This window comes from Globicephala melas, chromosome 15, assembly GCF_963455315.2.
Source record: "Globicephala melas chromosome 15, mGloMel1.2, whole genome shotgun sequence".
NCBI classification, from domain to species: Eukaryota; Metazoa; Chordata; class Mammalia; order Artiodactyla; family Delphinidae; genus Globicephala; species Globicephala melas.
In genome coordinates, this window is record NC_083328.1 from 31,551,055 (window position 1) to 31,575,129 (window position 24,075).

The 24,075-nt window shown below is 42.4% G+C and overlaps 1 pseudogene; it reads left to right on the forward strand.

Moving 5' to 3' along the window:
* Window positions 1–23,179: 23,179 nt before the first annotated feature.
* LOC115867569 (small ribosomal subunit protein uS5 pseudogene) lies at window positions 23,180–24,038 on the forward strand (annotated as a pseudogene).
* The last annotated feature ends 37 nt before the right edge of the window (window positions 24,039–24,075 follow it).

A 24,075-nucleotide genomic window follows, 5' to 3' on the forward strand; every position in this document is an offset into this window, starting at 1 on the left:
CGTTTGTATTTTTTAGACTAAGAAATAATAAGTGTGTGAGTCATTGACAGGACAAAGAAACTTTGGCTTGGGTGATTAATTAGTAAAGGGGTAAAAAGGTTTGTCTATACACACTTCTCAGCCCTCAGCTCCCCATGTTTCATGATAAGGATGTCCTTCTAGCTCCAGATAGAGAGAGGGCATCTTTCACATGGGAGATTTATTTCCCCCCTTCAGGGGGACAGAGGAGGATCAGAGTTTCCTTGTTAGATTGGCTGCTTTTCAAGTGACTTCAATTCAAAATCATCAATATGCCATTGGGGCATATTTGGGGGTGGCCTGCCCTGAAGCCCAATACCATCTTTTCCATAATTTTTATTACTAAAAAGAGAAAACGGTGATCAAAGAGGCCTGTATTCGTTTTTCATTGTTGCTAAGTTTGTTGTCACAAACTTAGTGGCTTAAAAAAAAATCGATGATTGTCTCTGAATCGGGAAAAGTGATCCTGAGTCTCATTTTCCTCTTTGCTGTTTTCTGTGTTTTCCACATAATAAGCAGGTATTCCTTTAGTCAGTCCAAAAAAAAAGGAAAGGAAAGAAATAAAATAAATAATGTAAAGGGACATGGTAAAATGTGTTTCAATAAAAGCAACGTACATGTGTGTGATTCTTTCAAATGTCATCCACAAGAGATCCACCTGCAGGTTGGAGAGCATTACACCCACATTACAGATCTGAGAGGTGGCTTGTATAGGGGAGCAAAATTTGCCACCCCAAAATGTGTCTCTTTGGCAGAAGGATTAATTTAGGCTGACTTTTTCTGTCTTTTTCTAAACCATTTTTTAAATTGAAGTATAGTTAATTTACAATATTGTGTTAGCTTCAGGTGTATAGCAAAGTGATTCAGATATATATAGATAGATAGATAGATAGATAGATAGATAGATAGATAGATACTCTTTTTCAGATTCTTTTCCATTATAGGTTATTACAAGATATTGACTATAGTTCCCTGTGCTATACAGTAGGTCCTTGTTGTTTATCTATTTTATATATAGTAGTGTGTATATGTTAATCCCAAATTCCTAATTTATCTCCCCCCACCCTGGCTGATTATTTTTAAAGCCCAAAAGACTCAGGAAGAACCTTCAACCTTCTCCTAACTGCCCGAAAGAATGTAGAGGACCTGTTGCAGGAAGGGAGCATCACCGTAGATCACTGTTGTAGGAAGTAAGTGTGTAGACAGAGAGGAGCTTAGCAAAGTCTCTTTGTTAAAATTCCTCTCTGTGTCCCACTGTCTCTGCTGGCCCAGCGAACGTTTGTTTGCCAAACATTTGCTTTTCCATCTTCATGTCAATTGCCTTCCTCCCCTCTGAAGTCCCAAATCACTGCCCCCCACAATATCCTCTTTTGTTTTTAGCTGAAGATGGTATTTAAGGTGAGAGATTCCACCATTTTGGTCAATTACTCCAGTTTCCTGGGTCTCTCCCATGTACACATGTTATTAAACCTTTGTTTGGTTTTCTCTTGTTAATCTGTCTCATGTCAATTTAATTCTTAGACCAGCCAGAAGAACCTAGAAGGGTAGAGGAAAATGTGCTCCTCCCGGACACCTGACTTGCCCAAGGCCACAGATAATGAACGTATACATACCAGACACCTAGTATACCTCAGACCTACCCTAGGTATGGGGCATAGGATGTTCAAAACAAGTGTAGTCACTGGCTTCCAGATGCTTTTAAGACAGACGTGAACAAAGTATCACAAATGTGTGTTTGTAGACAGCAGTCAGTGCCTGAAGGGGAAAATGCCAGGAAACGAGATTGGAGAGTCTAAGAAAACTTTGTGAAAAAGTGATGTTTAGCCTTGGACTCATCCTGTATGACTAAGAATGAATAAGAGAGAGAAGTGGAGAGGGAACAAGTTCACTGGTAAGGTCATAAGAAGGATCATTTTCTAACTCCCAGTTCAGTTGTGTTTGTTCCACTGTGTTCAGCTGCGCTTTGTCCCCACTCCTGGTCCTCATGCCTCAATAAATAACCTCCAAAGGGGCCTGAGCCAATATGATCTCTAGGACTTGGGGTTTGTTTTGTTTTCCACCCTAAGGAGCCTATAAATCAATTTCCTGCAGGTGGTTCCTGGAAATAGATGAGTGGGGAAAATCCAAATAAACTCTTTTCGCTTTATTATTAAAAAAAACAAAACAAATGAATGATAACAACAAAACCCCAATGTGCTCGGATATGCTTCAAGGACTGTCTCGTTTCATTTTCTCAGAACCAGTCTCCCCATTTCTATCAGCCTTCAGATGCCCCAAGCAGGTGGCCCGAAGCTCTTCCCACTCCCGAATTCATAGAATTGCTTACACCCAATTCCAGTAGAACACACTCACATGCTGGTTATTGGGTTCCTTTTAAACATTTTTTATCTCTATTTTTTATTTTTAAAAATGAATGTCCTCAGCCAAAAAGGAAATAAAGAATAAAATCATGCCATTTGCAGCAACATGGATGGACCTAGAGATGATCATACTAAGTGAAGTAAGTCAGACAGAGAATGACAGTTCCAAGACCAACCATAGGATCAAAAAGTGAATGGTGGCCCAATTCCTGGAATTCCCCGCCCCTTCCCAAAATAACTAGAATACTCCTCCCGCTCATTAGCCTATGAAATTACCCACCCCTATAAAAACTGACAATCTCATACCCTGGGGCCACTCTCGCCTTCTGAGATGGCCCACACTCTATCTGTGGAGTGTGTTTCTCTCTAAATAAATCCACTTCTTTTTTCTTTTTAAGGTGTCATATTGTTGCAAATTTATTTTCTCAAATTTCTTACCATTTATTTTATAATTTTGTCCTTTATTTATTATTTATTTATTTTTTAGGTAATCTTTTTTTAAATTTTTTAAATTTAATTTTATTTACTTTTTATACAGCAGGTTCTTATTAGTTATCTATTTTATACATATTACTGTATATATGTCAATCCCAATCTCCCAATTCATCCCCCCACCCCCCCACCACCACCACTTTCCCCCCTTGGTGTCCATACGTTTGTTTTCTACATCTGTATCTCTATTTCTGCCCTGCAAACTGGTTCATCTGTACCATTTTTCTAGGTTCCACATATATACGTTAATATACGATATTTGTTTTTCTCTTTGACTTACTTCACTCTGTATGACAGTCTCTAGATCCATCCACATCTCTACAAATGACCCAGTTTCATTCCTTTTCATGGCTGAGTAATATTCCATTGTATATATGTACCACATCTTCTTTATCCATTCATCTGTCAATGGGCATTTAGGTTGTTTCCATGTCCTGGCTATTGTAAATAGTGCTGCAGTGAACATTGGGGTGCATGGGTTTTTTTGAATTATGGTTTTCTCTGGGTATGTGCCCAGTAGTGGGATTGTTGGGTCATATGGTAATTCTATTTTTAGTTTTTTAAGGAACCTCCATACTGTTCTCCATAGTGGCTGTATCAATTTACATTCCCACCAAGAGTGTAAGAGGGTTCCCTTTTCTCCACATCCTCTGCAGCACTTGTTGTTTGTAGATTTTCTGATGATGCTCATTCTAACTGGTGTGAGGTGATACCTCATTGTAGTTTTGATTTGCATTTCTCTAAAAATTAGTGATGTTGAGCAGCTTTTCATGTGCTTCTTGGCCATCTGTATGTCTTCTTTGGAGAAATGTCTATTTAGGTCTTCTGCCCATTTTTTGATTGGGTTGTTGGGTTTTTTTTAATATTGAGCTGCATGAGCTGTTTATATATTTTGGAGATTAATCCTTTGTCCGTTGATTTGTTTGCAAATATTTTCTCCCATTCTGAGGGTTGTCTTTTTATCTTGTTTGTAGTTTCCTTTGTTTTGCAAAAGCTTTTAATTTTCATTAGGTCCCATTTGTTTATTTCTGGTTTTATTTCCATTACTCTAGTAGGTGGATCAAAAAGATCTTGCTGTGATTAATGTCAAAGAGTGTTCTTCCTATGTTTTCCTCTAAGAGTTTTAGAGTGTCCAGTCTTACATTTAGGTCTCTAATCCATTTTGAGTTTACTTTTGTGTATGGTATTAGGGAGTGTTCTAATTTCATTCTTTTACATGTAGCTGTCCAGTTTTCCCAGCACCACTTATTGAAGAGACTGTCTTTTCTCCATTGTATCTCCTTGCCTCCTTTGTCATAGATTAGTTGACCATAGGTGCATGGGTTTATATCTGGGCTTTCTAACATGTTCCATTGATCTGTATTTCTGTTTTTGTGTCAGTACCATTTTGTCTTGATTACTGTAGCTTTGTAGTATAGTCTGAAGTCAGGGAGCCTGATTCCTCCAGCTCCGTTTTTCTTTCTCAAGATTGCTTTGGCTATTCGGGGTCTTTAGTGTCTCCATACAAATTTTAAGATTTTTTGTTCTAGTTCTGTGAAAAATGCCATTGGTTGTTTGATAGGGATTGCATTGAATCTATAGATTGCTTTGGGTAGTATAGTCATTTTCATAATGTTGATTCTTCCAATCCAAGAACATGGTATATCTCTCCATCTGTTTGTATCATCTTTAATTTTTTTCATCAGTGTCTTATAGTTTTCTGCATACAGGTCTTTTGTGTCCTTAGGTAGGTTTATTCCTAGGTATTTTATTCTTTTTGTTGCAATGGTAAATGGGAGTGTTTCCTTAATTTCTCTTTCAGATTTTTCATCATTATTGTATAGGAATGCAAGAGATTTCTGTGCATTAATTTTATATCCTGCAACTTTACCAAATTCATTGATTAGCTCTAGTAGTTTTCTGGTGGCATTTTTAGGATTCTCTATGTATAGTATCATGTCATCTGCAAACAGTGCAGTTTTACTTCTTTTCCAATTTCTATTTCTTCTCTGATTGCCGTGGCTAGGACTTCCAAAACTATGTTGAATAATAGTGGCAAGAGTGAACATCCTTGTCTTGTTCCTGATCTTAGAGGAAATGCTTTCAGTTTTTCACCATTGACAATGATGTTTGCTGTGGGTTTGTCTTATATGGCCTTTATTTTCTTGAGGTAGGTTCCCTCTATGCCCACTTTCTGGAGAGTTTTTATCAGCAATGGGTGTTGAATTTTGTCAAAAGCTTTCTCTGCATCTATTGAGATGATGATATGGTGTTTTTTCTTCATTTGGTGAAGAATGGTGTATCACATTGATTGATTTGCGTGTGTTGAAGAATCCTTGCATTACTGGGATTAATCCCACTTGATCATGATGTATGACCCTTTTAATGTGTTGCTGGATTCTGTTTGCTAGTATTTTGTTGAGGATTTTGGCATCTGTATTCATCAGTGATATTGGTCTGTAATTTTCTTTTTTTTGTAGTATCTTTGTCTGGTTTTGGTATCAGGGTAAAAAATCCACTTCTTACCTATCACTTTGTCTCTCACTGAATTCCTTCTGCAGTGAGACATCAAGAACCTGAGCTTTATTATGTCCTGCAACCAGGTATGTGATCTCAGTTGGAAGACTGTGAGTTTTGGCCAGGTTCGAGTCCCAGCCGAGTGGGTTCAAGTCCCAGTGTGGGTTTTGGCTGGCTTTGAGTCCCAGCCACATGGCTTAGAGTCCCAATCTGAGGTGCATGGTTTCAGTATCACTTGCATGTGGAATCCAAAAAAAAATGATTTAAATGTAGTTATTTATACAACAGAAATAGAACCACAGACATAGAAAACAAACTTATGGTTACCAAAGGGGAAGGGGGGAGGGATAAATTAGTAGTTTGGAATTAACAGATACACACTACTATATATACAATAGATAAAGAGCAAGGACCTACTGTATAGCACAGGGAACCATATTCAACATCTTATAACCTACAATGGAAAAGAATCTGAAAAAGAATATATATATGTATGTATGTATATATAAAAATGAATCACTTTGCTGTACACCTGAAATGAACACAACTCTGTAAATCAACTATAATTTTTAAAAAAAGAATGTCAGCGAGGGTGGCCTCAAAGCCGACTCAGTGCTGCCATTGGAGGTGCAAACCCAGGGACCTGCACCATGATTAAAATGCTTTCTCCTTGGGAAGAAGGCAGCTGAGGTCTGAACCCTTCAGCTTGAAGGGGGTTCTATGGAAATGTGTCAGGAAAAGAGAGGCTGAAAAGTTCACACAGCCACACGATTCAAAACATTCTATTCTCAGGTCACAGTTCAAATCTCGTTGTCTCAAGGTGATGCAATTCAACAGACTGAGACTTGTCCAGAAGCCTGGGCCATCCAACCCCATTATTTTTTCCCAGCAAAGTGGCCATGCCGGGTTTCGAAATTTTTGAACTGTGTCCTCAACACTCAAAATCCAATTTCCCAGCCTTACTCCCTGAAAAAAAAAAAAAAAAACAGGACCAAAGGACTGCATGTGGTGAGATGAAGAGGATGTTTTCCTTCCTTTTCTTTCACTGTCTGTTCTTCCCTTTAACAAAGAAAATGCCTCTTTATGAGTTTGCACTTGGTTCAGCTACTGAAGAGCTGCAAGGAATGAGGTTACTGGTTCAGCTGGAGGGACCAGTTAGGGAATTGTTTCCCTCTAGATTAGCTTCATATCCTGCTTCCCACAGTAGCACACTTTCCATGCAATTCTGATTCTATTTCTTCCTCTTATTTCTTTGACTTGTTTCCACCACTTTCATGAATAATGTACAGGATGCAAGGCACGAGATATGGGGGATGCAGACATGCTAGGCTGTGCAGTCTTGCTTTTTTGACTTCTTCTCTCCTGGTTTCCATGGTGCCATGTTCCTTTGGTTACTCTTTAATCATCCAGCCGGACTTCCCAACTCCCTTCTGATTGCCGACACTGATTCCCCTCTACCTGCATCTTGCATGTTGTTGTAGGTTCTGTCCTGGGTTTTCTCATAAACTCTCATGTACTTGAATTTACTTCTTCCATCCCATTTCTATGAGATCTCCATGCACACATATTAAAATTTGTTTGTTTTTCTCCTGTTAATCTGTCTTGTGTCAATTTTATTGTAGTCCAGCCTCAAGCACTCAAGAAAGGTAGAGGGGGAAATTCCCCCTTGCTGACAATACTCAGTTTTTAGCTGGACATTTCCACCTATGCCATGGACTCTACAAATTCAATCCATCCCCAACTGAAGTCCCAACCTTTCACCTCTTCAATAAAGTGCAAGCAGACAACAAAATTTGGTGATGTAGTATAAAGACAAGAAGCAATGTTTTACCACCTTCACTGCTAGTGGACTTGACAGTGTTTTGGGGTGAGGTGGCCTGAATTCCCAAACAACTGCATGGAGCTTTACATGGTTCCTTCTCTGAATGCAGTTAACTGCTTCGGGTCATCCCTGTTAATTTCCATCTTTCCTATGGACTCTGAATCAGTTGCAGACTTATTTACCCTCTAGTTTACAAACAGTACACAGCTTGGCACCTTCAGGCATGAAATGCTACAAGTCTGACTCACTGCAAACATTTCTGGAGGTGCTTTTTGTGCTGAATGCCAGAAAAAGTGATGCCAGTGATAGGGGTCATTTTTGAGAACCTAAATTTGTGAACGTTCTCCTTTAAGACATAGCATCAAACTCTCCTATGGAGTCTCTTGACTTCTTTTCTGGGACGCTTTGGAATCTACAGGGAAACATACCCATAACAATTATCCCACTTGTCTTTCACATAAGGAGATGGAGGCTTAGGTCTATGGAACTGGTACGTGGTAGAGAAAGTGTTCATACGCATTGATCTGAACCCCAGTTGTTAGTTACCCCCTCTCCTAATGATTTTCCCTTATAAGTGTCTTTTAAATCTATTTATTTCTCTCATTGCCACTGCCACAGCTTTATTCTACGACCTCTATTTCTTACCTACATTATAGGAGTAACGTTTTTGTTCTCACTTCTCTAATCACGCCCATCTTTCTCCATTCTCTCTTCCTGTTATCTTTCTAAAACCAAGACTAATCATACTACTTCCCTTTGGCTGGAGTGCTTTACCAAACCCATGCCATTATTTTCTTTTCCCCTTTTCGTATTGCACTAAAACTTATATAATATAAAATTAATCATTTTAGTGTACAATCCAGTTGCCTTTAGTGCATTTACTGTGTTGTACAACTGTCACGTCTATCTTGATCCAAAACATGCTTATTACCCCAAAAGGAAACTCCAAATCCATAGGCTGTTTCTCTCCTGTTCCTTCTTCCCTCCGCCCCTCCCATCAGCAATCTGCTTTCTGTCTCAACGGATTTACTTATTTTGAATCTTTCATATAGTGCGACCCTATAATATGTGATCTTTTGTGTCTGACTTCTTTAGTATCTTCAAGGTTCATCCGTGTTGTAACATGAATTAGTACTTTATTCATTTTTATGGCCGAATAATATCCCATTGTAGGTATATATCCCATTTTGATTATTCAGTCATCATTGATGGGCATTTGGGCTGTTTCCACCTTTTGGTGATTGTGAACAGGAGCTATGAACATTCACGGACATATTTCGTTTGAATACTTATTTTCAATTCTTTTGAGTATAAACCTAGAGATGGAATTGCTGGATCAGATGGTAATTCTATGTTTCACCTATTGAGTAACAGCTAAACCATTTCCCACAGCAGTTGTATCATTCTACATTCCCCCTAGCAATGTTCAAGTGTTCCGATTTTTCTACACCCTCAGCAACAGTTGTTTTTTTCCCTTTTTGCTTGTTTGCTTTGCTTCTTAAATTATAGCTGTATTAGTGTTCTGGGGTTGCCATAACAAAGGATCACATACTTAGTGACTTACGACTCTGGGTAGATCACTTTCTTTTTACAAACCTACATTTCTTCTTGGGCTAAAGGGGCACCATGAATAGAGTCATCCCTAAGGTCTTTTTCAGGATTCACAGTCTATGCTTCTAAGGCCACAAAGTTGTCCCCTTGAAGTGATGCAGGGACACACACACACACACACACACACACACACGCACACACACTGCTTATGATAGGTTTTCCACTCTGAGATGAAACTGTCTATTGCAAGATTTCCCATCCAGGGTGCTGGGATAGTAATCCCCTTGGGGCAGAGGGATGGGACCTAGGGCTACTAGAGCCCTCAGGCCAGTCACCTCTGGATAAAAGCAACTTCATCCATTTATCCCAGTGTACTGGGACCCAGTGTACATAGACCATTTTTCTCACGTGCCATATGTAAGAAGTCCGGGAAGCCCTTGCAATAGGTCACTTTGAGAAACAATGCTTCTGGACTCAAACAACATCCTGGTTGTATATATTATCTTCCCTCTCTCCTTTAAATTGTTGGTTTGTGCCCTTCCCCTTGTTTGGAGTATCTACATATCCTTTAGAACTCTGGTAAGCAAAACTTCCTTTGGAAGTTTTGTCAGTAGGGTTTGGCCAGGAGACAGAACTCTCACACTAGTTATCTTAACAGGAAAGACTTAACATAAAGAATTATTAAGTAGGTATTGAACTAAACAAGCAAAAAGAACACTGAGATACCGCAGGTGGAAAGCAGCTACCACCCCTCGGGCTGAGGGAACAAAGGGAAGAGGTTGGAATTATTAAAATTTAAAGGCTTGGAGGAGGAGTCCTGCCAAGCTGGGATGCACACCTCTGCCTGAGGGTGTTGCCCGGTCAGGGCTCAAGTCTCTGAGCTCAGAGTAGGGGTGGTCACTCTTATCAGAGTAGGGGGTGGACTGGCCGACCAGGGCTTGTGTCTCTGAGTGGGTATAATCAGGCTGGTTCTGTGAGTCTTGGAGAAACTGAAAAGTGGAATCAATCTCTGGTCCTAGAGCACCCAGCCAGAGTGTGGGAGCCAGGCTGGGATGATGCCGTTAGAAACAGAAAGGAAAGAGGAAGCCAGTGGTGACCTAAGAGGCAGGTGCAAATCCCTTCTCCAGATTTGCAGGCTCCCCGGGGACCCCCCATTTTCAGAACCAAAGCAGGAACCACTTGGCGGAGCATAAATGTGATTTGCCAACCTCAGCATCACAACACAGAGTATAAAAAAGTAGGTTTGCAATTTGATTAAGAACAGATATATAGATTATATACACATAAATACTAGAAGAAAATACATCCAGTTGTTAATAGTGATTTTCTCTGGCATTATAGATTTTTATTTTTATTATCTCTGGATTTTTATTTCTAGCCTTAAACTTTTGTGCGTTCTCTGAAATGCTTACAACATTCATGTATTTCCTCCACACTTAAAGGAGAAAAGATTAAATGTTTTTTTTTTTAAGGTGGGTTTGAAACTAAGAGGTGGTAGCATATTAACTGGTAGCAAAGCCCCCTCAGTGCCTTTTCCTTGCTGAAATCAACGAGTCTCTTCCTTTATCCTGCAGCCCCTCGCATCCTGCTGTTCATGAATAATCTTTCCGGTTCTCTCTTTCCCTTTAAACAGTGAACTACTTTGAGAGCAAGGGCTGTATTTTATTTATCTCTGTGTCCTCAAATTTTCCAGCTTCCACATCATAGTAGATGTTCACTAAATGTTTGTTGAATGATGCATGGATGAATGGATGGGCCAAGCAAGAAGGCAACAAGTGAGCCCCAGAGAATGGCCCTTAGCAGAACCTGAAAAGGAACCACTGGAATGAAGCCAAAGTGAAAGATGGCAAGAGAGACTCAGGGCAACACTATTCAATATCTTGGATCTGCCCTTGTTCTTCCCAGTAGGGTTTTTGTAATTTGAAGAAAAAGGAATTGTGCTTCTGCAGCGAGCCATCAGCCAAGCAGAGAAGGCAGAGATGCGCAAAGAGATCCATTGTGGGTGGGAGGATAGTCAGATATCCTCTAGGTCCAAGGTGCTGAGAAAGTGATTAGTAACAGTGAAGCGCATTGCCAGGACCATGGACAGAGGCATTAGAATAAAGGGCAGAAGTGGCGCCCCGGAGCCTGGAATACAAAACTCTTTGTAGCCAGGGTCTTGCTTATTCCTCCAACTCCATTGCTTAGCAGTCAAGTCGCATCCAGCTCAGTCCATGAGTCACTCCCTGTAGCTTTCCTCTGCCTGAAACTCCAGCCTCTACCCACCCGATTAATTCTTTTTCTTTTTAAAGAATCAATTTTATTTATTTATTTATTTTTGGTTGCGTTGGGTCTTCGTTGCTGCGCACGGGTTTTCTCTAGTCGCGACGAGTGGGGGCTGCTCTTCATTGTGGTGCACGGGCTTCTCATTGCGGTGGCTTCTCTTGTTGTGGAGCACAGGCTCTAGACGCACAGGCTTCAGTAGTTGTGGCACGTGGGCTCAGTAGTTGTGGCGCACGGGCTTAGTTGCTCTGCGGCATGTGGGATCTTCCCAGACCGGGGCTCAAACTCATGTCCCCTGCATTGGCAGGTGGATTCTTAACCACTGCGCCACCAGGGAAGTCCCACCCGATAAATTCTTAATCATCCAGAGACACTCAAACCAGTTGTCTCTTTTTCCAGTAATTTTGCTTCCCAAGCTGCTCTTTATCTTATACATCTGTGGTTCCCTATTCTTTTCCCCCAAAGACAACCGACTGCAGGAATTCATCCAGGTTCTGGAGACTGGATGCAAAGCCTGACACCATCACTTGCCATCTGGGCATGTTTCCTAAATCTGCCTCAGTTTCCTTATTTGTAAAATAGCTATAATAGTGCATCTTGCTAAATAGTGTATTTGTGACCATTACAACACGTAAGCCATTTTCATAGCTTAGAACATCGGCTGGCGTATAGAACATGATCATAAGCATTGATGGTTAGTGTTATTATCACACTGTATTGTAATTGTTTCTTTAAATAAAATCTCTCCTATTAAGTCCTGGCAGAGATTTTAAGTTGTTCAGTGTTGTCTTCTGAGGACTTGGTATGCGGTAGGTGTTCAATGAACACCAAAAATGAACCAGAAGGAATGAATAAATTAAAGTTTTGATTAAGAAGCTCACCCAGCTAAGGCTTCCTTAGTGGAACTGCCTGTCTAATAGGAAATTCACGGAAAATCTTCGATGTTGCTGAAAATGTTTCTACGTTGGAGAAGCACATTTTCCTGTAAGAAAATGCAGTTCTGCTAAACATCATTAAGACTTTCTTGAGAAACTGCTTCCAGGTTGACACAATAGACATCAGAGCCCGTATAGGACCATCAGTGCAGATTATATGAAGCAGGGCTCTTTTGTTTGATAGAGGTAGAAACTCAACTGGAAAAAACATTAGAAGAAAATATGATTTATGGAAGGTACTGGGATATGATTGAATAGCTACAGGGAAATAGCTGGGCCTGGGGGTCAGCAGGAACCAGGGGTTTTTACTTTCTCCATCTCTTATTTCAGTTTGCCACTCTCTGGATTTCTATTATCTTGTTTTACTTTTTATTGACACTTTTCTAGATTGTCCCCACTACAAGAACATAAGAGATGCCAGGGTAGGGACGCTGTATCAGTTTCCTGTTGCTAGTATATCAAACGACGACATAGTGGTTTAGAACAATACAGATGTATTCTTACAATTCTGGAGCTCAAGCCTGAAATGAGCCCATCGTGGCCACAGGGCTACAATGAAGGTGCTGGCAGGGCTGATATCCTTCTGGAAGTCCTGAGGGTGAGTCCGTTTCCTTGCCTTTTCCAGCTTCTCGAGGCCGCCCACATTTCTTGGCTGTGGTCCTTCCACCGTCTTCAAATCCGGCAGCTTTGAAGTCAGCATCTTCAGATCTCTCTCTCTGACTCTGAATCTCCTGTCTCTTTCTTCTAAGAACGTCTCTGATGACATTGGGTCCGTTTGGGTAATCCAGGATAATGTCCTCATCACAAGACTTTTAATATAATCACATCTGCAAAGTCTTTTTTTGCCATATACAGTAACAGTCACAGGGTTCCGGGGATTCAGGTGTGGATATCTTTTTTTAGGGGGTGGAGGGGGAAAGGGAGGCATTATTTAGCCTACTGCAGGCATTATTTTCTCCAGGGTCACCACAATGTCTAGTATACAGTAGCGTGAAAAGTATCATCGATTGAGTGAATTAATGAAAGAGTGAAAGCACCTCTCTGTTTTATCACGTTCAGTCTTTCCCTTCAAACAGGCTTCCTCTCTATGGGGGAAGACATGGCTGTCGGTTGTTCCTGAGCCTTGGGAACCTCCCTCCACCACGACTCTTGGAAAAATGCTTAATTCATTTTTCAGTCCCCTTTGAAAACTCTTGGAGAATGATTCTGATCAGGCCTAGTTGATTCAGGCCCATGCGCGGGCCAACTGGGCAGGAAAGAGTGGTTATTCATGGTGGTTCCCTGACCCCATAAGAGTAAGAACAGAAGTAGTCCCACAGATACAGGGGGTATTCTTCCTTAGCATATATGAGGTTATTTTTAGACAGGCAGTTAGTCCATATCCACAAAGCAGATGATGTAAGAACTGGTGAGAGGGCTGTTCCTACCTGGAACTTGTTTTTATTTCTCTTCCAATTAATATGTTCTGACTTTCAGAGCTAGTTCCAAATGTTCTCCTTTTTATTCTCCATAAGATTAACTTAGTGTATAACTTAGGCTAACAACTAAATAAAGTTTGGATGTGACCCAACGAATTAATTGATTTTAAAAATCTGAAAATTGCTACTTAAAACAACTCTGCGCCCATTATTCCCTGTAGGAACTTATTTCCTAATGATTGATCACTTTTGCCTAAAAATAAATCACGGCACAGCAATGCTAGCTATATTAGGGTTCTGGTTATGGGAGTTCTAGATCAGTGGTTTCTAATCCTATCAAACTCAATGCCCCCGCTTATTAAAAATAATGTCTGGGGACTTCCCTGGTGGCACAGTGGTTAAATCCGCCTGCCAATGCAGGGGACATGGGTTCGAGCCTTGGTCCAGGAAGATCCCACATGCCCCGGAGCAACTAAGCCCGTGCGCCGCAACTACTGAGGCTGTGTGCCACAACTACTGAAGCCCGCACGCCTAGAGTCTGTGCTCTACAACAAGAGAAGCTACCACAATGAGAAGCCCGCGCACCGCAACGAAGAGTAGCCTCCCCTCGCCGCAACTGGAGAGAGCCTGCGCACAGCAACGAAGACCCAATGCAACCAAAAATAAATAAATAAATTTCTAAAAAATATATATTAATGTCTAACTTCCGTTTTATGATGCTGAAGTGCAATTCTTTTTTTTTTTTTTTTTGCGGTACGTGGGCCTCTCACTGTTGTGGCCTCTCCCGTCGCGGAGCATAGGCTCCGGACGCGCAGGCTCAGCGGCCACGGCTCACGGGCCCAGCCGCTCCGCGGCATGTGGGATCTTCCCGGACCGGGGCACGAACCCGCGTCCCCTGCATCAGCAGGCGGACTCCCAACCACTGCGCCACCAGGGAAGCCCCTGAAGTGCAATTCTTAAGTAATATATACACCTGCACAATTTTGGATACAATAAATTCTCAACATGTAATATAAGAGAGAATAAAGATATAATTCATAATAAAATAATTTGTATGTATTTAAAATGTCAATTGTCTAGAACAGCTACACTATAAAATAACTAAGTCACAAAATTCCAAAATCGCATTAGGAGGCACTACCAGCCCTGTTAAAAACACCTCTCTTGGTAGATAGGTATTGCAAATTTAATGTATGACTAACCCCCACCCTTTCCCACGCCAATTAATTTCTGTCAGATTTCTATCAGATCACACAGTTATGACCTTTCGTGGTACTCACTCCTACCTGAAGCCATCTTGTTCCGTTATTAATGGCTGAGCCGTTAATTGACTCTCTCCTCTGCTTGAACATCAGCTTCATGATCCTGGGAATCTTCTCTGTCTTTTTCAGTGCCCAGCCCATAGTAGAAGCTCAATATACAGCTGCTGAACAAATGAACAAATCAATGTTCCTTTGACAAACCAAAGCATTTCAGGGTTGGGAAGGGCCTTCCTGATTTGATGACACTAAGACCAAACGATGGTGGAATTGATTTGCCCATGTTTACAGAGCTAGTAAGTGGATGGGCCCAGGTCTCTCAATCCATGCCCTTGCATCCAGGCATCACGCATGTATGGCTTAAGTTTATCCTTCAATAACTAGAGAGATTTTTGTTTAATGACACTGATACTTCTTCCCTTGATCCTAAGTAATCAGGCAGTGGGAATTTAAATATGATCATTTCTAATGATGATGAGAAATATTTAGTATATTCTAGCTGGCATGTGATAGCTTCCTTTTTTTCTTTTTTTCTTACTTTTTATATCAGTCTCCCATGTCTGTCCTGTATAACCCCAAAACAGCCCCCTCCAGGATGCTAAGGTAGTACATCCTCTATAGTCATTAACCAACCCAGCAAGTACTTTCTATTTTTGTCTGATCAACCTTCCAGAAAGACACATTTTTTGTTGAGAAAAAAGCCAGAGTATGCTTTACAGATGGCATGAAAAAGGAAATAGTGACAGAGAGTACAAATTGCCGAAAATAGCACGTAGCAGAGAGCTGCTTCGCAATATTAGTTTATGAATTTGGCCAGCTCAGTAAGGCTTTAGTGTCAGCAAAGCACTTGGAGGTTTTCCTTGTTTATTCCATTCAAAGAGATATTGCATCTTAGCATACAAAGCACTATCTAACAGCAGTTGGGTCTGCTTAGATTTAGAAGGAAGCTGAGAGAGCAGTTTATATTTGCTTTTGATTTCTCTGTGTGAGAGGAATGCAGTGATTACTTCCAGCAACTTTGAAAGTCATATGCTCAAAACCAGAGAAATACAAGGGAGAAAGCAACAGAGGTGCATTGAAGAAAGAACAAGAGCAAGAGTCAGCGATTTGTTTCTGGAAGCTGGTGAAGTAAATTTACAATGGAAGTAAATACACAATTTACTTCAAGCTCACAAATAAAGCCTGGAAATTCACCCCAAAACCAGTGTGGATGTGCATTAGTAAAGGAAATATTCCAAGTGTAGCTTAAGCTTGGGTTCTGGTTTCTCCCTGATCTCATTATATTCATCAAGTCTTGCAAAGATCTGGGCTTCTTTCTTTCTTTCTTTCTTTCTTTTTTATAAATTTATTTATTTCGCTGCATTGGGTCTTCATTGCTGTGCGCGGGCTTTTTCTCTAGTTGTGGCGAGCGGGGGCAACTCCTCGCTGCAGTTCGCAGGCTTCTCATTGCGGTGGCTTCTCTTGTTGCAGAGCATAGGCTCTAGAGCGCAGGCTCAGTAGTTGTGGTGCATGGGCCCAGTTGCTCTGCGGCATGTGGAATCTTCCCAGACTAGGGCTCGAACCCATGTCCCCTGCATCAGCAGGCGGATTCTTAACCACTGTGCCACCAGGGAAGTCCTGGGCTTCTTTCTTGCCTCAGAAGGAAAACTTCCCATACTGGAAAATAGCACCGCGCCCCATATGCTTTTCCATATGGTGAGGGAATCCAAATTTTTAAAATAATGGATTGTTTCCTAACATCTAATGGTTACTCTGAATCTGGATGACTGAAAACATTTAAGCTTGGTGACAGCCCACTTTAATTGCATCACAGAAGCTGAAAGAAACTCTAAATCATTATTTGTCACAGGTGAAAGGGAATTAACCATCTGGTAGCCCAAACTCTTCTTTTTAACTATGGGGAACCAACGTCCCAAGAGGAGAGTTGACCTGCCCAAGGTCCTGAAATGAGCCAATGGCAAGTCTGACAATGGAAGTTGGTGTAGAGGGTTAGTTATTCTTCACTTTTAGCCTTACTAGCAGCCCTCTCTTGAACCACTTACTTGACGTCTTTGTGAATCAGTTTTCTCATCATGGTGCCAATCCCAGGGTTGGTGAGGGGGTCTGAACACTGTAAAGCTTCTCAGTGTGCGCTTCCTCAAATCTAACATGCTTGATAAGTAGCAGCTTTTATCATCTTCAGAGTTGTTATCTTTATCATTATCCCCAGCATCATGATTATACTTATTCCTAGTTCCATGTATGGGTCTTCACCTGGCTGCAAACATATCAATTCCAAAGTCTGAAACACAGAGGAGTCCTAACAGGGAAATAGACTGAAAACTGAAGTCTCTTCAGTTGCCTCCATAACTTGTCTACACTACATCACAATGTAGCCAAAATTTATTTCTTTATTTAGGTATCACCCATGGAGGACTTAAGTTAAATCCTTCAATAACCAAACAGAGGCTTTTTTCATGTTTAAAAAAAAAACTAGTGGAGAGGTACCTTTTGATCCTATTGACCCAGATTGTTTTGTCTCATTTCTTTCCTTTTGTAATTATTAGGAGAAACTTCAAGGGAAAACTACCTTCTTGGCTGTCTGGGACTAAATTATAAAAACTAAAACATTTATTTTACTGAAATTGCCAGTAGTGCAACTGAGCAGAGCAATCCCACTGGGGTTTATCTAAACCACAGCAAAGTGATGAAGAGCTAATTTGAGGTCAGATCTTCATAGGGCTAGACTCCCAGCCAACCCAGCCAGTGTGCAATCCACTGTCTTGTGTTTAGCTTCCCGACTAAACAGAAACAGAAGGTTTGTCAGACTCAGACCAGACAATGAGAATAAAAAGATGCCACCCAACCGCTCTCATTGCAGAGGCAAGCTTGTTAGTAAATGTGTGTGAAGTTTCTGTATGTGGACAACGTGAATGAAACCGGCCCATACAGGGTCTCATCAACTCTGGTAGGTTAGAAGCTTGACCTGCCTCGTTTATACAAATAGACAGGCATTCTTAGTCCCTAGATGCGGCTCACGTATGTTTAATCAACATGTTGTGAGTGAACTGAAAGAATAAACCCACATGGCTCACCTACATGCAACCAGACACTAAACTCACACATTTGTATCTAATCCTTGTGGTCCAATGGCTGCTAGGAACCTTTGTGTCATAGATGCGGAAACAGAGACTCAGAGAGGTGATGTCACATCCCCATGGTCACTCAGCTGGAAAGTAGCAAATGCACAATTTGAACTCAGATCTGAGGACAAAGCCTGTATTTCTTCCTTTACACACAGACCCACCCCAAACTGTGTTGCTGTAATGACAGAAATGCACCTCAACAGACAGAACTTCAGAGCAGAGTCTGTCTCAGAAAGCAGTGTGGGCTGTATCACTGGCTCCCTAAGAGGAGGCTTCCAAGCACTGGAATTGTCGGGGGCTGGAGAGGTCGCACCGGATGACTTTTTTATTGAAGTATAGTTGAGTCACAATATTATATTAGTTTCAGGTGTACAGTATAGTGATTCAGTATTTTTACAGATTATACTCCATGAAATGTCATTACAAGGATGACTTTTCATGGCGTGGCCATCTATGACACATCAGTTGCTTATTCATTCATTCATTCACACTTTAATTCAGTTTCCTCCTGATAAGCACTTGCACAATTTTAAAAAATGCTTTCAGTCATTAGGACCGGAAGAAACTGTGTTTCTCCTAACACCTGTTTGGTTTCATCCAGTGATTGACACAAATCACGAACTGATTATATATAAGCGTGTGTGTGTCTGTGTGTGTGTGTGTGTGTATTTCCATGTTCACTAGTGGGTTTAGAGCAAAACTGACAGTTCCCCTCCAAAAAGTGATTCAGCCACCCAGTCTGAGCTATATTTTATTAATCAGTCGATATTATTTCTCCATTCTGTTCTATATTTGATCTCGATTTCTTCCGTTTTTCCATCTTGTGTTTCTGTGTTTATTTATAAGCTGTGTCAAATCCCTTTTGTTGGGAAAATGATGCGAATGTGCATGTGCCTTTGTGTGTATCTGTGTGAATCCACAAAAATACCTGCACGCGCCTCTTTGCTATTCAGTCTTGAGCCTTTGAACTTCCGCCAGCGCAGAGGAATAGAAGCATTGCTGGCACTTACTTCAATTAGAGCCAGCCAAGAGAAGCGGGCACAGTGAATGTCTGTTTTCCCCATCTCTGACTCCAAGGGCAGTTCATCACAGGATTCAAGCCCAACCTCACCCTGTGTGGAATAAGGGCCTTTTCTCTTTTGTGAGCTTTAGGGTCCTAAATCTGACTTCCTTGGAAGGGAGTACAGTTTTCCTCTGCCAAGGGTAACCGAAGCCCTTGCATCTGTTATGCTGATCCATCCAGAACCCTTGCCAGATCTAGTATGCTGATCAATTACGCTGACCTGATAATACTAACATGAGCGTGAGGATGCCTAGAGCCAAAGGCTGGAAACCAAAGCAATAGCAAGGAGCGGCTCAGACCAGCCAAAATGAACCAGGACTTATTCTATTAGAGAGAATATTCCATTTGCTCCAATAATGAGAACTCAGTTGAGATTGGTTAATTCAATTCTGCCCATCTTATCAGATTTATTTTTAATGAAACTGAACAATAGTTTCATTTGTTATGTTATTAGTTTTCCCAGTAGAAGCAACGAGACTCTAACGTTGAAAGCGAAGCAGACAAGCTTTGCCAGTGTCTTTGGCTCATCAGTGATGTGAGCCAGTTTGGATATTGCACAGTGAAATGCTTCTGTCCTCTTCTGGGTCTGCTGTCCTGTTCATGGGACTTAGAGCTGTGAGACCATCTTTTCTCTTCTGTAACCTCTCTGTGCCTCATCTAATCTCATCATTCCCTTGTTAATAAACCTGCCAGGGCTCCTGATGGCCACATTTCCAACAGTTGCTAGCTGAGTGACATTGGCAGAGTGGCTTAACCTCTGTAAACCTCATTTATTTATTTATTTTTCATTCGCAAAGTGGTGACAATATAAATCACTCCAGAGCCTTCTCATAAGAATTCAATTCAATAGTGTCTTACAAAGGTGTAATATTTGGCATGTAGTACGTGCTCAATAAATGTTGGTGTCATCTTATTTCTTTGTGTGTCCATCTACCTCAGGACATAATTCACTCCTTCAGGGGCAGAAACTACATTTGGGATGCCTGATTCTTTTTTTTTTTTTTTTTTTTGCGGTACGCGGGCCTCTTACTGCTGTGGCCTCTCCCATTGCGGAGCACAGGCTCCGGACGCGCAGGCTCAGCGGCCATGGCTCACGGGCCCAGCCGCTCCGCAGCATGTGGGATCTTCCCGGACCGGGGCACGAACCCGTGTCCCCTCCATCGGCAGGCGGACTCACAACCACTGCGCCACCAGGGAAGCCCGTGGGATGCCTGATTCTTATGTGCCTGTCTTGACTTGCTTAAAGCACTGAATAAATACTTGCTTAGTTGAGCTGACTGCTGTGTCCCCAAATATGGAGTTCCAATCCTCAGCCCACTTTATTGTTTTTCTTTGCCTCTGAAACTTCTAGAATCACTTTCTGTTGCATTTCTGTGATGTCCACCCTGATGAAAAAAACCAAACAAAATGAAAGTCTACCATACTTAGTTCAAACCTCAATGTTAAGATAAATGATAGTCGTCTTACACTGGCTTCCCTTCTCTCCCTGGGCAAGTGACTTATTGAGTGAAGGAACGCAGAGAAACTTACAAAAGGATGAGGGAAGGAGAATAGGGGAAGGCAGAAGGCTAGACAGAGATGGGGTTTCTGGAGAAGCCTAGCCACAACTGATCCCACAAGGATCTCTGGACTGTTGGTTGTACCAGCAAGTTTTCCCACCACCAGGAAAGGGGACTGGGCTGACAGACACATGCATCACTTAGACATTGCGTGAGCATCACTCCGGTGGGAAAGTGTGCACAGTCCTCTAAGCATCCTCAAGGCGGTGGCTCCTACCAGTGAAGTTCATTTTGCAGGGAAGGGTACAGCTCTGAGTGGCGAGCAGCAAAAACCTGCAGAAGCTGGGGTGTGGGGCTGTGACCTGGTAAGAAGGAATGTAAGCCTCGTCCATAATATATGCTACCAGAGCCAAGGAAGACGTTGGGTCTGGAATATATATAAGAGGCTTTTGGTCCAGCAACTCAAAACTTCCCAGAAACAGTGCAGCCTCAGGCCTGGAGCCAAGCGATGCTTGGAAACAGCCTGGTGACATTCAAGAGGTGAGTCATTATTTCTTAGAGAAAAAAAAAATAGGATTTTGGCAGTGCAGCTCTGATACCTTAACCCCATCCCCATTTTCATTTTGAACATGTTTAATTGGAGTGTTGTGCAATTACTTGCATGTCTATTCCAATATGGTGTTTACTTACAAAGCACTGTGGGCCATGTCAGCAATTAGCCATTTTCTCTGACGCCTGTCGTAGTGCTAATTACTAGCGGACGCAGAATACTTTTTCTGACAAAGACACGGGAGCGTGGCACAAAGGTTTCTCCAACATCTCTGCATGTTCCCTTCATCTGGATCGAGCTCTGGTTGGCTTCCGTAAAGCCGATGCGACCGCTCAAAAGAAGGTTCGCCAGGAATCAGACAACGACGGTATAAGTCTCTAACCACGGTCCAATTGTACTGTCATGTCAGGGGCCCCACTCCCAGACTGTGTTTCTGGCCCTGGAGATTCTGAAAAGTCAGACCTGTGAGCAGTAAATCACAGAGCTGGAAATCCTCCGTTTCCTCGCAGGTCCTGCCAAACAATTATGCAGTGAAATGTTCTAATTGTACTCTGATTTTAATGTTAATACCCATTTCCATAATTTCTCTGGATCTTGAAGGGGCTGTTTAATACTTGCCAGAGAAGCAAATCAACTAGAAGGAACACCCACAGATGGCTCAGGTTTCCCATTAAGCCGGAGCACCGAGATCGGCTTTGTTTCACGTTTGGTTTGGGCAGCCGAACTGTTCACAAAGAAGCCGGCCCGAAAGCTTGCCCAGCTCTTTAAAGGGCCACCTTGAAACCAAGTCATCCCGAGTGAGTGAATGACAAAGGGGAGCAAAGTGGAATGTCTTCTAATTGGTCAAATGCAGGCCTCTGGGGCTCAGTTCCTACCTCCAGGGCCTCCCCCTTTATGCCCCGGGATGGCTCCGACCGCCATATACGGGTGCATTTCTTCAAACTTCGAGGCTCAGAAACTCTTCACTGAAGGCCCCCAAGCCTCTACAGAGGCAAGAGCTGAATGGAATTGTGGGTGTGTCTTCCTAGCACTGGCACGAGGCCAGTTCTCAGTGAGGGCCCAGAAATGAAGCACAGAGTGGGAGCTTATACCCGACAGGGACGCCCCTTCGTTTAATCTCAGTGACCTGCGCTTCCGTCAGTAGGAGCACATCACCACATCACGGTCTGCTTGCCTTCTCCCCCACTGGATGTAGAAGTCCCAAAGAGTGCACCTGGGCCCTCTGGTTCTCTTTCATGGCATGTGATACTTCCCTGATTCTTTATTGGTAAAAAATATCTGGGTTGGCAGAAGCCTGATTTTGTCTGCATTCAGTTAAAAGAAAGGCTGAGTGGTTCATGTAATAATGGGAACCATGATAGGAAACAGAATAGAATGGGATCAATCTTCTCTCTTCTTTTTTCATCCTTCACCTTTCTGTGTATGAGCACTTGACCTCTCAAATAATAATAGCTTTATCCTTGGGCTGGAACGATGGCTGCTATAGCTCTGGGCTCTCAGCTGCCTAGTTTTCAGAAGAAAAGGGAAGTACCCTCTTTCTAAGCTCCAGCTCCCAAAACCCCAGGAAAGGAAAATGAGGCCCACATTTCAGTCACATGACCACCTCTGGACCAATCACTGGGGTCCAGCATATGGAGCATTCTGATTGGCCAGTTTGCATCAGGTGTCTGCACTTGGGTGAGGAGGTGGGGGCCTGCTGCTCCATTTGACCCTATGACAGAGCCCTCCCCGCGGAGAAGGGGAGGAGGCAGCACAAACGCAGTCGCTGGGGAACATTTATGAGACGAGCTGTCATCCCCATCACAGTTTCTACTACACATGTCCAGCACAATTTCTAATTCTTATTTTTACATTTATTTAATGCCTGTCTCTACCATCAGACGGAAAGCTGGTTCTCACCATAGACAACCCAGCTTGTGCAAAATGAACACTTATTAGGTGAACATATGACTTAATCTCAATAGCTTCATCTTAGGGACTTGGGGAAAAAGAAGATGAAATTCCTAGAAATCCTCAGCAATTTCCCATAAGTCGTTCTATACTTTTCATAATGCTATTATGTCTTTTTTAAAAACAATAACAGATGACCATCATCATAAAAAGTGGATAATTTTTTTTCACCGATAGGGTTATAGGAGATGGCTTAGAGGTTTTCTGTAACAAAAATGCATTATCATGCATTTTTAGGAACTGATATATTGTGACAAGATTAGATATTTCGATAATATGTAAGAGTTCCTGATACAGACATTTCATCATAGAAATCATCAGCAAAAATAAATTTCAAATAAGAATCACTTTTAGCTCTTCTTCTCCGTAAAGACACCTAATGGCGGATGATGTCAGTGCTGCCGATGGGCCCGGAGGCCCCGGGGGCCCTGGAATGGGAGGCAGCGTTGGCTTCCATGGAGGCTTTGTCAGCGGCGTCCGGGGCCAGGGCTGAAAGCCACGGAGCTCGCGGAGGCGAGGCCAAGGGCAAGGAGTGGCTCCCCATCACTAAGCTGGGCCGCCTGGTCAAGGACATGAAGATCAAGTCCCTGGAGGAGATCTGTCTCTTGTCTCTGCACATCAAAGAACCTGAGATCATTGACGTTTTCTTGGGGGCATCCCTCAAGGACGAGGTTTTGAAGATCACGCCTGTGCAAAAACAGGCCCGTGCTGGCCAGCGGACCGGGTTCAAGGCATTTGTCGCTGTTGGGGATTACCACGGACATGTTGGTTTGGATGTCAAGTGGTCTAAGGAGGTAGCCACTGCCATCCGTGGGGCCGTCATTCAGGCCAAGCTCTCCATTGTCCCCGTGCGGCAAGGCTCCTGGTTGAACAAGCTTGGCAAGTCCCGTACCGTCCCTTGCAAGGTGACTGGCCGCTGTGGCTCTGTGCTGGTGCGCCTCATGCCTGCCCCCAGGGGCACTGGCATCATCTCAGCCCCTGTGCCCAAGAAGCTACTGATGATGGCTGGAATTGATGACCGCTACACCTCTGCCAGGGGCTGCACCGCCATGCTGGGCAACTTCGCCAAGACCACTTTCGATGCCATTTCCAAGACCTACAGTTATCTCACTCCTGATCTCTGGAAAGAGACGGTGTTCACCAAGTCTCCGTATCAGGAATTCACTGACCATCTTGTAAAGGCCCACATCAGAGTTTCCATGCAGAGGACCCAGGCTCCAGCGGTAGCCACAACATAGTTTTCTATGAGAAAAATAAAGTGAGTGAAGCCAGTTT